At 41.5% G+C, this 12,672-nt stretch overlaps 1 protein-coding gene across 3 annotated transcripts in view; it reads right to left on the reverse strand.

Annotated features, from left to right (window-relative positions):
- The window catches only part of LOC126375645 (brain tumor protein), a 626,498-nt gene that overhangs the window by 341,734 nt on the left and 272,092 nt on the right, over positions 1-12,672 (reverse strand). The window lies entirely within an intron of this gene.

A 12,672-nucleotide genomic window follows, 5' to 3' on the forward strand; every position in this document is an offset into this window, starting at 1 on the left:
TGTAACGACTACGTACTTACACTAGTAAGTAGTAACCGGGACCAACGGCTTAACGAAAAAAAAACGGCTTAAAGAAAAATACTCATAGGTAATCAGCACATTGCCCACAGAACATAGTTCACCATGTTTTCAGAGAGTACAATTAGTGTGCAACTTGTCTTCTTAGTTGTCGTTCTGTTAATTCTAGTAGAGATTATGAGCATACTATTACAGTTTCTAAGAAATTGTACGTTAAGATAAATTATGTTCATTTGAACAATGTAATCTTCACCATCAGCGCTAACACGCGCAAACTGTTATTTTCCATCGATTCAATAAATTTTGTCAAAATCGGTGTTTATTTTGTCCCCTAACATGCGTGTTACGCGATTTTGTTCGTATTTTGACAGAACGACATGACTTATGTGGGTGCTAATGTAGCACCAATCGACAAAACGACATAATGTGTATGTGTATATATATATTATTATGTACTTACATATAATTTATATTTTAAGTAATTTGGTAATATTTAATCTATGTACGAATATTAACGTATATTTATGAAACGCGACATTCGTGCCTCACCCAACAGGGTCCACATAATACCAGCGTCGTGGTTCACGCCGCGACTTGTGCTGAGTGAGGCCCTTTTATCTCAGGACATCCACCACCACCTTATGATCATTGTAACTAACATCCTCCTTTGCTTTTTGTAATTGTTTTGTGATTTTTTTTTAAGTGATGTGATTGTCTTGTCTTTGTATGTGGCGTCCATTTATAATAAACAATTTCTATTCTATTTTATTCTATAATTATATCGTCAGAATCGAAAAAATGACCGTGACAAAAATTTATTAGCGAATGTTAGCCCTGCAACTGTGCAGTCACAAAATAGAAAACAATTGCAGACGTCGCTGAGTAATTTAGTCCCTCACCGAGTCCACAAAAAGTCAAAGCAACACGTTGTTGAGATGCAGAGCAATAAAGGTGAAATTAGCGTGGCTTGTTAAAATTAATGAGCCGGCAAGTAAGCTCCATCTATCTATTTAACGAGGAATCCACAGTGACCCGAGTCCAGTAGGGTTGAATTAATGTATTATGTTTTTGCTTGTTTTACAGTCCGCTCCTTTATTTCTATCGGGATTTGTTGTTGGTGTATCGAGTACCTAGGTAATAGAATGAGCTCTTTTATTATAAGATTAATTCGTATGTTCTAGTGATTAATTCTGCAAAATTCACTAATAAAGTTCACCTTGCCGCTATGTTGTTGTCCACTTGTTTGTTTAAAGTGACAGGTCATCTGTCTCTTTCTGTGCTGTACTGTGAGAGAGTGACTGGCGCTTACAGTCAATCGCTTCAGTTAAAAACCTTACTTATCAATTTCAAGTCAGATAAACCGATCACTGTATAAAAAATCCTATTCACAACCCATCTCCTATCAACTGTCATTCTAAATCGGATTTGCGTCAGTTTTAGGAGCCCGTACCATAAAAAAGGAAAAACACTCTTATCCTTTCTGTTACATATTACCTTATTCCACCAAAAAGGTACATTTTTTAATTGTTTACATAAGTGATTTACATAAGCGATAATTTTTAGAAAAGGCTACAGAGTTCAGAGCTTATTAATTGCGGCATTCATAATCATATTTGACATTTTTCATCTTAAAAGGTTCGATTTGCGCACGCTTTAGTAGGTATGGAACGCTGTTAACGCTAGGCCGAGTCGCTCTTCGCTCTTGGTAGATTTTTTAATAAAAGAAAGAACCATGGTAAAGATAACAAGACTACATGGAGCGCTGGGAGCGCTTTCAGCAAACAGGAGTGACGCTCTGTTCTATAGGTTATGACGTGCCCTATCACGATTAATAAAGTTGCGCTTTTGACGGCCGACGCAAGGTGTAAGCGATAGCGGTGAATGCGAAAAATATGTCTAGAAAAATAAGAAATAGAGATGTAAATTGGTAATTTTGGTATGAATTGTTTTGTAGTTTGTAGTAATAATTAATTGGGAGCGAAAAATAAATAATAGCCACCTCATCTTGGTAGAAACTATTTTATTTACGTTGGTTAATAGCGACATCTGTTAGGTTTTATGGGAAAGAAGGGAACTAATTGGTTCATAAATTGCGCACTAGATGGCGCTTGTCCGTGACAAGAGAAGTATAGTCAAACTTATACTTCTGCTGAGGACATTTTTCTTCACTGATCTTCATCTTCACCCTAAAAGTCGACCAACAGGTTGTATGTAACCTCTTTAACATGATAAGTAAATTGTATATTTGGCAATAGACTGATAACATTATTTTTTCAGACACATTAGATAAACATGGGGGTTTGGGTTTTAAAAGGGCATTCGGTCTTAAGTCTTACGACTTTAAGTTGTTAATCTATCATATACTTCTCTGAGTGACGTTATAAATGCCCCCGTTGCAAAGAACCTACGTACTATTACCTATATTAACTTGGTATATTATATTTAGTCTTGCAATATGGCAGCATAAAATCTCGTGACTTGGCTTCAAAGCGACCTCCGTCACTCGACGCCTACCCTCTTTCGATATCAATCAATATCAATAATCAAATAAGACTGCTTCAGTAAAGCGATAAATCAACTTTATACTTCGTCTGTACAGCGGATTTACCTTTGCCTTCCTGTTATACGGGTCTGTTGAATATATTTGATTTTGTCGCGATTAGCTTTACGGCAATTTTATAAAAAATACGTTTTAACTTTTTTTGAGTCTTCTGTAAGATGATCTGTGAGTTTTTTGTAAGGAATCGTTAAAGGAACCGCGGCGCGATGAATTCAAACATATGGAGGTATATAAAACCGTTTACGCAGAAGCGGTGTCGCGTTTTACTGATTAGCATCCCAATACCAAGTGCAAATCTCTCCTCAATTCACAAGAAGTCTACCTATAATATAGGAGGTATAATATAGGATATGGTCCATACTCCACTGTGCCGCTAGCTTGCTGGAAAAAAAGACAATCTAATGTCCAATTTTTTCACTAAAAATAATTATTCTAAATAAAAAAAAAAATATATATTATTGTTTTTTTTTGACATTAATTATGGTGTTTACGTTACCGCCTCCCAAAATAAAAATAAGCCATTCAAAGGGTATAGAAAAAGCAGTAAAAATGTTTTTACAATGCGGGCACGCAATAATAATATTTATTATTCATAGAAAATACGAAATGACTTGAGATGACCCGGTTGATACTACCCATTTTATTACATTTACCATTTTATTCCGGTTCTTATTTATGTGATTAATATTAATGACAAATGATGAATCTCAATAAACTTAACAGCCCACACAACTACTCCCTTTTTACATTACGAACACATAAAAAAGCAGGTACACGCTCGCAACCTATGATTTTAATATATTAGTAAGTAAGTCGGTATTTATAAATGAAACATATTTTATTAGATATGGCTAAGAATGATTTTATGTAATAAGAAAATCTTCCAAGCAACTGACATGCCAAACAATCAAGCTAAAACCACTCATGATAATCTTATAAAGCACGCCACTGAAACAAGATTAGCCGCAGAATCGCGCGCAATACAGAACGTGTAAACTAATTGTGACGTCATGTGACGTAATGAAATCAAGATGGCGGCGACAATCGTTGCTTTATTTATTTATCGTTCCCCACACGAAGGCAATGTAGGAGCGTTACGTTACATAGTTACATAGGTAATACGATTTAGAATCGTGTCTCGCTAAATAAATAACGACCACCCTCTCACTAAAGTCCGGCGCCAAGTAGCTTGCTGCGTTCCGTCGCGTGTGTGAGAGTGCCAGTGCCTTTGGGGGTTGTGTCGGTGTTAGTTGAGTCGATTTAAACCGGTCTCTGGCTCCTCAGTAATGCCGTATCGGGTAGCTCAAACTGGAGGGTAGCGGGATCCGAAGCACGGTCTTGCCGTTGGCCGACCGCAGTTAGTTGGGGGCCCAAGTAGCACGCTAGCCACGTGCGAAAGGCTGCCCCGCCAGCTTGCGTAAAATCCCGAAATGCTCCACCGTGCTAGTTGGCGACTAGATGGGAGGACCCGGTGAGCATCTTCGGGGGGGTTCGGGCGTCCCCGCAGTCTCCATTTGAGTTTCCCACTGGTCGGTTGAGCTGATGAATGCTAATCGTGGTTATAAAGTCGACACCTCGACACCGTCTTATATCACCAGAAAAAACCAATAATGAAACACACAAACAAGAAGAATAAGGTTTCTCAACGGCTGCACCTCCTCCCATTTAAAGTGCACCTGACGAATATCCGTGGATTGCACTCAAATATCGACCCGGTCCATCACCACCTGGAGACCGCAAAGCCGCATCTATTCTTCATAACGGAGACCAAAATTACGACACCTGCAGACGTGGCATATCTCAACTACCCGAGCTACACACTTGAGCATAAGTTCAAAAAACAAGCCGGGGTCTGTGCATATGTCCACGATAGCGTCTGCTGTCGCCGTCTCCGTTGTTTTGAGGACCCAGGTTTTTCTGCCTTATGGCTTATGGTGGACGCTAGCATGAAGAAGACTCTTTATGTTTGTGTCTACCGTTCGCACACCGGTGACCAGGAGACAACCAGGCTATTCAACTACCTCACTGAAAAGGCTGACTTGGCTCAACAACGGTACCCAACAGCAGAACTCGTTTTTCTCGGGGACTATAATGCACACCATAAGGAGTGGCTGTTCCCGTTCGAGAAAACCGACCACGCTGGGAGAGAGGCGCGCAATTTTGCCCTGGCGCTAGATCTCACTCAGTTGGTGAATGTTGCCACGCGGGTACCGGATGTTGACAGCCACACACCCAATTGTTTGGATCTCGTGCTGGCGACGGAACCGGACTGTTACTCAGTCTCGGTCTCGGCTCCGCTGGGAACGTCGGATCACTGTCTGGTCAAAGCCGTATGTACCCATTCCCCTCCGGATGAAACCCTTAGTGGTACGAGGCGAGTGTGGAGGTACGGATCAGCTGACTGGGACGAAATGCGACATTTCTTCGCAGCGTTCCCATGGCGCCAAGTGTGCTTCTCCTCCGATGACCCAACGACATGTGCTAACGCGGTTGTGGATGTAATACGGCAGGGAATGGAATATTTTATTCCATTCTCCGATTTATCGCCCGGTTACAAAGCCAGACCCTGGTACAACTCTGACTGCGCTCGCGCTGAGATGCGCAAAGAGACTGCTTACCAGGCCTGGGTTCAAGCCCGCGACCGAAAAGCCAGTCCACGGCGCATACGGTCTAAGAAGAGAGCCTACAATGCTGCCACGAGGTCCTTCAAACAGGTATTGCAGAGGGCACGATTTGACCATGTTGGCCGTATCGGTTCCAGATTGGCTTCCTACCCTCCCGGTAGCAAGCAGTTTTGGTCCCTGTCCAGGTCGGTTGAGTCGAACTTCTGCCGCCCCAGTTTGCCTCCTATGCAGAGACCTGATGGATCACTGGCTCATTCCGCAACCGAGAAGGCAAACCTATTTGCCTCTTTGTTCGCGAACAATTCGCGTCTTGACGCAGGTCTAAGTGCACCACCTACGTTACCTCGATGTGACTCTTCCATGCCGGAGGTCACAATTCACTTGAGAGAGGTACGCAAGGCACTCTGCAGTATCGATGTGAATAAGGCCAGTGGACCAGATGGTATTCCTGCTAGGGTACTTAGGCTTTGTGCGCCTGAGTTGTCTCCTGTCCTGACACGCCTGTATCGCCTTTCTCTCGAACAAAGAACTGTGCCTAAATCCTGGAAGCTTGCTAACGTACAACCGGTGCCTAAGAAGGGTAGCCGTGCCGACCCGGCCGATCGCCATTACTTCCATCATTTGCAAAGTGATGGAGAGAGTCCTAAACAGTAAACTGCTGACGTACCTAGAGACAAACGATCTGCTTTGTGATCACCAATACGGTTTTCGCAGAGGTCGTTCAACCGGTGATCTTCTAGTGTACGTCACGCACTACTGGGGCGAGGCCATCGAGAAACACGGCGAGGCCCTCGCTGTGTCCTTGGACATCTCAAAGGCCTTCGACCGGGTATGGCACGCTGGCTTGTTAAGTAAGCTTCCAGCATACGGCATTCCCGCTGGCTTCAGCACCTGGATATCAGACTTCCTGAGTGAGCGATCGATAAGAGTAGTCATTGACGGCGGCTCTTCTGACCTTATCGCTATTGATGCCGGGGTTCCTCAGGGGTCTGTCCTCTCTGCGACTCTCTTCCTGTTGCACATCAATGACTTGCTTATGTCAGGCATTGTTGGGTACGCTGATGACAGTACTGTCTTAGAGAGGTATGTGTCCGGTGCTGCAGCTACCGCGGAAGTAGTTCGATCTCTTCGAGAGGATTTGGTGGAACGAACGGATGAGATTCTGAAGCATGTGTCCCAATGGGGAGACAAAAATCTGGTAACGTTCAACTCTTCAAAAACACAGGCGTGTCTGTTCACCGCTAAGAAGAGTCCGTTCAACAGGACTCCTACTTTCCGAGGTGCATCTGTACCGATCACCGACCGTCTTGAGCTTCTTGGAATGGAGCTGACGTCTCGCCTCAACTTTGGAACCACCATTGAATCCAAAGCTCAGACTGCAGCCAAAAAACTGGGCATCCTAAATAGGGTTAAGCGGTACTTCTCACCTGGACAACTTTTGACCTTATATAAAGCACAAGTCCGTTCTTGCATGGAGTACTGTTCTCACCTTTGGGATGGCTCAGCTAAGTACCAACTTGCTGCGTTGAATTCTGTTGAGCGACGTGCTAAGAGGTTGATCGGCGACAAGAAGCTGGTGGAAGCCAAACTGCATAGCCTAGACCACCGCCGTAAAGTCGCCTGTCTATCGGTTTTTTACAGATTGTACTTCGGGGAGTGTGCACAGGAGCTCCATCGGCTCATTCCACCAAGTCCATTCCATCTGAGGACATCCAGACGTACGGCGGGTTACCATCCTTACTTGGTTGACATACCACTAATCCGCACCAAGCGCTTCGCTTCATCCTTCATAATGCGCACAGCCAAGGAATGGAATGGGCTGCCGGCGTCGGTGTTTCCTGACTCTTATAACCTGGGGTCCTTTAAATCACGGGTGAATAGGCATTTTCTGGGTAAGCTCGTTCCAACGTCGATCTCTTCTTCTTGTAGAAGAACGAAGTCAAGAGCAAACCCATCTTAATCAAAAAAAAAAAAATAAGAGAGTTTTGCACTGATTTCGCTATTCATACGATGAATTGGGCTTCGCGATTGTGTGAAACTTTTGTGACAGGACGCTGATACGGTCGGAGAACTTTGAGGGTTATTTTTGGAGTTAGAATTGTTGCTTTTTTGTTGAATTAACGCTTGGAATGCCGCAGGAGAGTTTTATAAGTACCTACGTAACACTTACTTATTTTTCACATACTTATTCTAGTTTTATATCCTTACTGAATTACACAAAGCCACAAGAACTAGGAAAAAATCAATATGCAGTTATTTTCATTCCGTTCTAATGGGTAAAGTTTTATGGAAATACTAATTAAGTATCTAATAAAAATTGTCTATAGGTATAAGTAGGTACTTACGAGGTATAGAATACAGGGTGTTTGTGACATCGTAAAGAAAACTTTGAGGGATGATTCAGACTATGATTCTGAGTTCAAGTGGAATTTTCCGTCGTAAAAGTATGGAACTGAAAAAACAAATATTAACTTTTCATGAATTTTCCGATAGGAAATCCCACTTGGTTAAGTAGAATTTTCCATCGCAAGAGTATAGAATTGAAAATAATTTAAGAAAACACAAAAAAATACATTAATTTTGCGATGGAAAATTCCACTTGATATTAACTCAAATTCGTTACGATGTCACTATTACCCTATATTATTCTTCTTCTTTGCGAGTCGATGGCGATCGATATAAAAATTTTGCTGACTTATATTCCTTATGTGATAAGATAATAGCTCAAATCTTAGACAAAAGTTGATAAACCTAATAAAAGTTGAACCTCCACTTATATCGACATATTTTACCAATATAACATATGAATAAAACCCTTAATATGAATCGAAGTCACGAAAACATTAGACGTTACTGTTACGATGTCATTACCGTCCGAAGCTAGACGTCCAATAACTTCAGAACCAGGGTTTTATTCCAGACGTTTCTTATACTAAATAAATAGTCATTCAGTGTTAGTACCTACGTATTTCGATCACGCGTCTCCAGGGCACTTTCTACTAAGTATATTATCCGCTTTTATGGGTATCGTAAAACCTCCCCACCGAACTTGTCTGATTCGTATTTCCGAAGTCTATGGTATGAGAGGGTCAGTGTGGAATGGACTTAATTACATTTGGTACTGGACGAGAGCAAGAAGGGGATGTAGGTACCTACATAGGTGTTCTATAGTTACATATCATTTTAACCCCTAATTTCTGTTCAAACACAGCCACTGTCTTTGACATAAATTCAAAATGCTAGGTCTTCTTCTTCTTATCGCGTGGGTTATGAGATGGATTACCAACCTCGTCAAGGTTACTATTGAGCCGCCAAAGGCCCCTGAGCACGGATCATCTTACTGTCGAACAATCGGGTGATCAGCCTGTAATGTCCTAACCAAACTAGGGATCACAAAGTGATTTTTGTGATATGTCGTCAGCGGGATTCGAACCCGGGGCCTCCGGATCGTGAGACCAACGATCAACCACAGGACCACAGAGGCCGTTATTCTAGATTAGTAAGTAAATTAAATTCATCTTTTTCAGGTTCATGGGTGGGTTTTACTATAAAATACCAGATAATGTTGAATTTGTCAGAAAATAAATTTAAAGCTCATGTGAAGTCTACTTTATGTTAAAAAGCTTATTATAAGATGAATGATTATCTAAATTATAAAAATGACTAATATTAAATGTGTTCCTCTAGTTATTAAATAACTTGTAATGTATACCTACATTGATATAAAAGATGTGTTGCTGTTGCAGTTTCTTGTCATTTCTTCTCCTCAGCTATAAATAGCACCTTGGGAAATGACGGAGATTCAAAAAAGTTAAATTGACCTTCAACAAGTTTATCCATGATAATTACGTTGAATAAATAATTCTGATTCCTGATTTCTAAAAAAGGATCAGTTGAAAATAAAAATTCTTGGTTGAATCAGCACAAACATTATCTTTGATTGCATCAAATTAAAAACACCTCCGTGGTCCAGTGGTTGAGCGTTGGACTCACGATCCGGAGGTCCTGGGTTCGATTCCCAGTGGGGACATATCACAAAAATTACTTTGTGGTCCCTAGTTTGGTTAGGACATTACAGGCTGATCACCTGATTGTCCGAAAGTAAGACGATCCGTGCTTCGGAAGGCACGTTAAGCCGTTGGTCCCGGTTACTACTTACTGTGTAAGTACGTAGTCGTTATAAATGAGTCATGTCAGGGGCCTTTGGCGGCTCAATAGTAACCCTGACACCAGGGTTGATGAGGTTAGTAATTCGCCTCAAAACCCACACGATAGAAGAAGAAGATTAAAAACACCCATTTATTTTAAAAAAGGAAAAACGAAACTGGTACCCGGTGTGGGGTTTATGAGATTTCATCTAACCCCCATAATAATGTTTTAGGGGTAGGTCTAAATAAACAGCTTGAAGGTTTCCCAATATATTAGAAGTTTTATAGCTAGTCGTAAACGAAGCGCCGTTATTGATGGTGTATCTACGAAGGTTAGTTGCTTATTGGGTTTTCGGTTATACTAAAATGTAAAGGGTTAATTTTAGGTTACCAAGGTTATGGGAAAACTGTGGTGGAGTTACTGTTTTTGGGTAAAAGTTAGGTCGATTCGACATGATAGACATGATACTGAAATATAGCTTTCCAAAAATTACGATTTCTTTAATGAAATTAATGTTTGTCGGTTATTTCACTGGAACATCAGGCATAAATTAATAAACTCAAGAATGTCTTTATACCGTCTGTCAATTGAGACAATATAGTACGGTTATTCTCACAATTACTCTAACACTCTACAGTTTTAGTAAACTCATGTGATGTGACTTATAGTCGCAACTACCTATTTTCAGACTTCTTGTTGCTCGCTATTTGTCGAGCCAAATAACAGACTCCTGAGGTTGCCGATGTAAACCTAAAAGCGTCATTAAAAAATTAAAGTGGTTAATATTTAGTGGGTTGGTACTAATAAAGGGTGTTTTTAAACAGCATGTGTAGCACGAAACATTGAATTTACAATTTACAGCATCGACTAATTGAGTTCATAGTACGGTCATTCACACACTGACTGTAACGGTCCATATAGCGTAGCTCTTGAGATCTGCCCTCGCAGCACGGTTACCGCGCCGCGCGCCGCGCGAATTACATCGAGAATTTCGACCAATTGAAGCAGCGAATGCTATCCACGTAGATAGAGCGTATTATGGCTATTGGTCGAAGCTGTGATATAATTTGCAACGCGCGCGGCGTGGTTGCCATGCCGCGAGTTCTGGTGGTAATAAACTACGCTTATGGTGAATTACTCATGACACATGTTCTCTGTGTGGGGTCAAGGAACACGATGTAAATATTATGGCTTTTAAACGGTTTCCACATTAGCAAATTGAATTATAGTTGATGAAAGACTTGCCTATTTGCTGGACTGGGAGTCGAATGGGAGTAACTAACGATAGCCTGGGCCCTAAGCCAAGTTGCAAACGATTACGAGAAGCGACAGTGAAGTCTATTAAAATTTATCGGATTCACATGTCATCTGATCATCATCATCAACAGCCTATATACGTCCCACTGCTGGGCACAGGCCTCCCCTCAATCAACCGGAGGGGGTATGGAGCATACTCCACCACGCTGCTCCAATGCGGGTTGGTGGAGGTGTTTTTACGGCTAATAGCCGGGACCAACGGCTTAACGTGCCCTACGAAGCACGGAATCATCTTACTTTTTCGGACAATCAGGTGATTCAAGCCTGAAAAGTCCTTACCAAACAAAGGACAGTCTCACAAAGTGATTTCGACAATGTCCCCATCGGGAATCGAACCCGGACATCCAGATCGTGAGCCTAACGCTCTAACCACTAGACCACGGAGGCTGTCATCTGATAAGCAGAGGTATATAATAGATAATATTCACTCCTCGCCGGTTATGTTTGAGTCCCATGTTATAGGGGACTAGCCTATTGCCATTAACCGGGCACAAGTCCTGGAAACCTTGTAATATCAACTACTTACAAAGACAGATTTACACTTAAAGTGTGATATGTTTGATCATCATCTCCATAGCATTATCCCGTTTTTCACAGGGTCCGCTTACCTAACCTGAAGATTTGAGAGATCCGGTTCTTTACAGAAGCGACTGCCTGTCTGAAATTTCAACCTGCGAAGGGAAAACCAGCCCAATAGAGGTTAGGTCATGTACCTCCAAAAATGCATTTCTCGGGATTGTGGGTTTCCTCACGATGTTTTCCTTCACCTGATAATCAATTATGATCCAAACATGAATTCGAAAACAAATTCGACAGTTTTGTGTTTGGCCTGTGCATGTATTCGAACCTGCGACCTCAAAGTGAGAGGAAAGTGTTCTACCCCTGTTTTGACACAGTGACGCCACTCAGGTCTTAAAACATCAAGGTCCTCCCAGTGGAGATGTCGCAGGCGGTAAGGTTACGTTTCAAGATGTCCTTGTACCGAAAGAGCTCGGCGAAAAACGTCAAACACGCAAGAATCGTCCCAAGCCCATATATAACTACACTTTCAACTCTGATGGACAGCTATTCTGCCTCCAATGTGAACGGGTTTTCAAAACAAAGTTTTACGAGGACTATACATGGTGTTAGTGACATCGTAGGAATACTGAGGGGGATGATTAAGACCATGATTCTGAGTTGATATCAAGTGGAATTTTCAGTCGGAATATTCATGAATTTTTTTATGGTTTTATTAAATTATTTTCAGTTCGACATTTTTGCGACGGAAAATTCCTCTTGATATCAACTCAGAATAACTCAGAATCTTGGCCTGAATCATCCCTCAAAGTTTTCGTTACGATGTCACTAACACCCTGTATATATAAATATAGATGCTATAATAATAATAGGACCACCACGACCCAGGCCAATAACTCAGATACGGTAACGTAAAGCGGAGTAAAATCCGAAACCGTAAAAGGACGGTATCTCTATAACGAATCCATCATAGTAGGTGGCCATTATTCTCACACTTTATGATCCGTTGACACCGACGCCGGTTACGTAGATAACCTCTCACCTATAGACGTGTTTATCGCTTATTTTATACCTAGATAATAGTCTAGAGTTATGGAGTTTAACACGTTGACAGGCTCCATACAAAATTGTTCGTCTTCCTCGTAAGTCCCGCATGTTACTTCAATTCATGTCAACTGATATCTATTTAGTTTATTGAAAAAGTAAAGCTGATATTAAAAGATATTTTTTTACTAAACCTTCAGTCACTTCAGCCTTCAAACAGGTGGACAGTATAGCATACTGTAATACAAACCTTTGCTAAGTTACCCGGGGTCCAAGTGGAGCACCCGCCCTTAGTGCGTACCTGGTCGTCTCTTAGAGACCCATGTATGGGTCACGGACGTATGGAGCTAGTCCATCATGACCCTTATATGGTTCACTGGACTGTCAACGTGTTAAGATACGATATACCGTGGAAGTCTTCATTCATTTAAATCTTATGTA

This window comes from Pectinophora gossypiella, chromosome 19 (assembly GCF_024362695.1).
Source record: "Pectinophora gossypiella chromosome 19, ilPecGoss1.1, whole genome shotgun sequence".
In the NCBI taxonomy this organism is placed as follows: domain Eukaryota; kingdom Metazoa; phylum Arthropoda; class Insecta; order Lepidoptera; family Gelechiidae; genus Pectinophora; species Pectinophora gossypiella.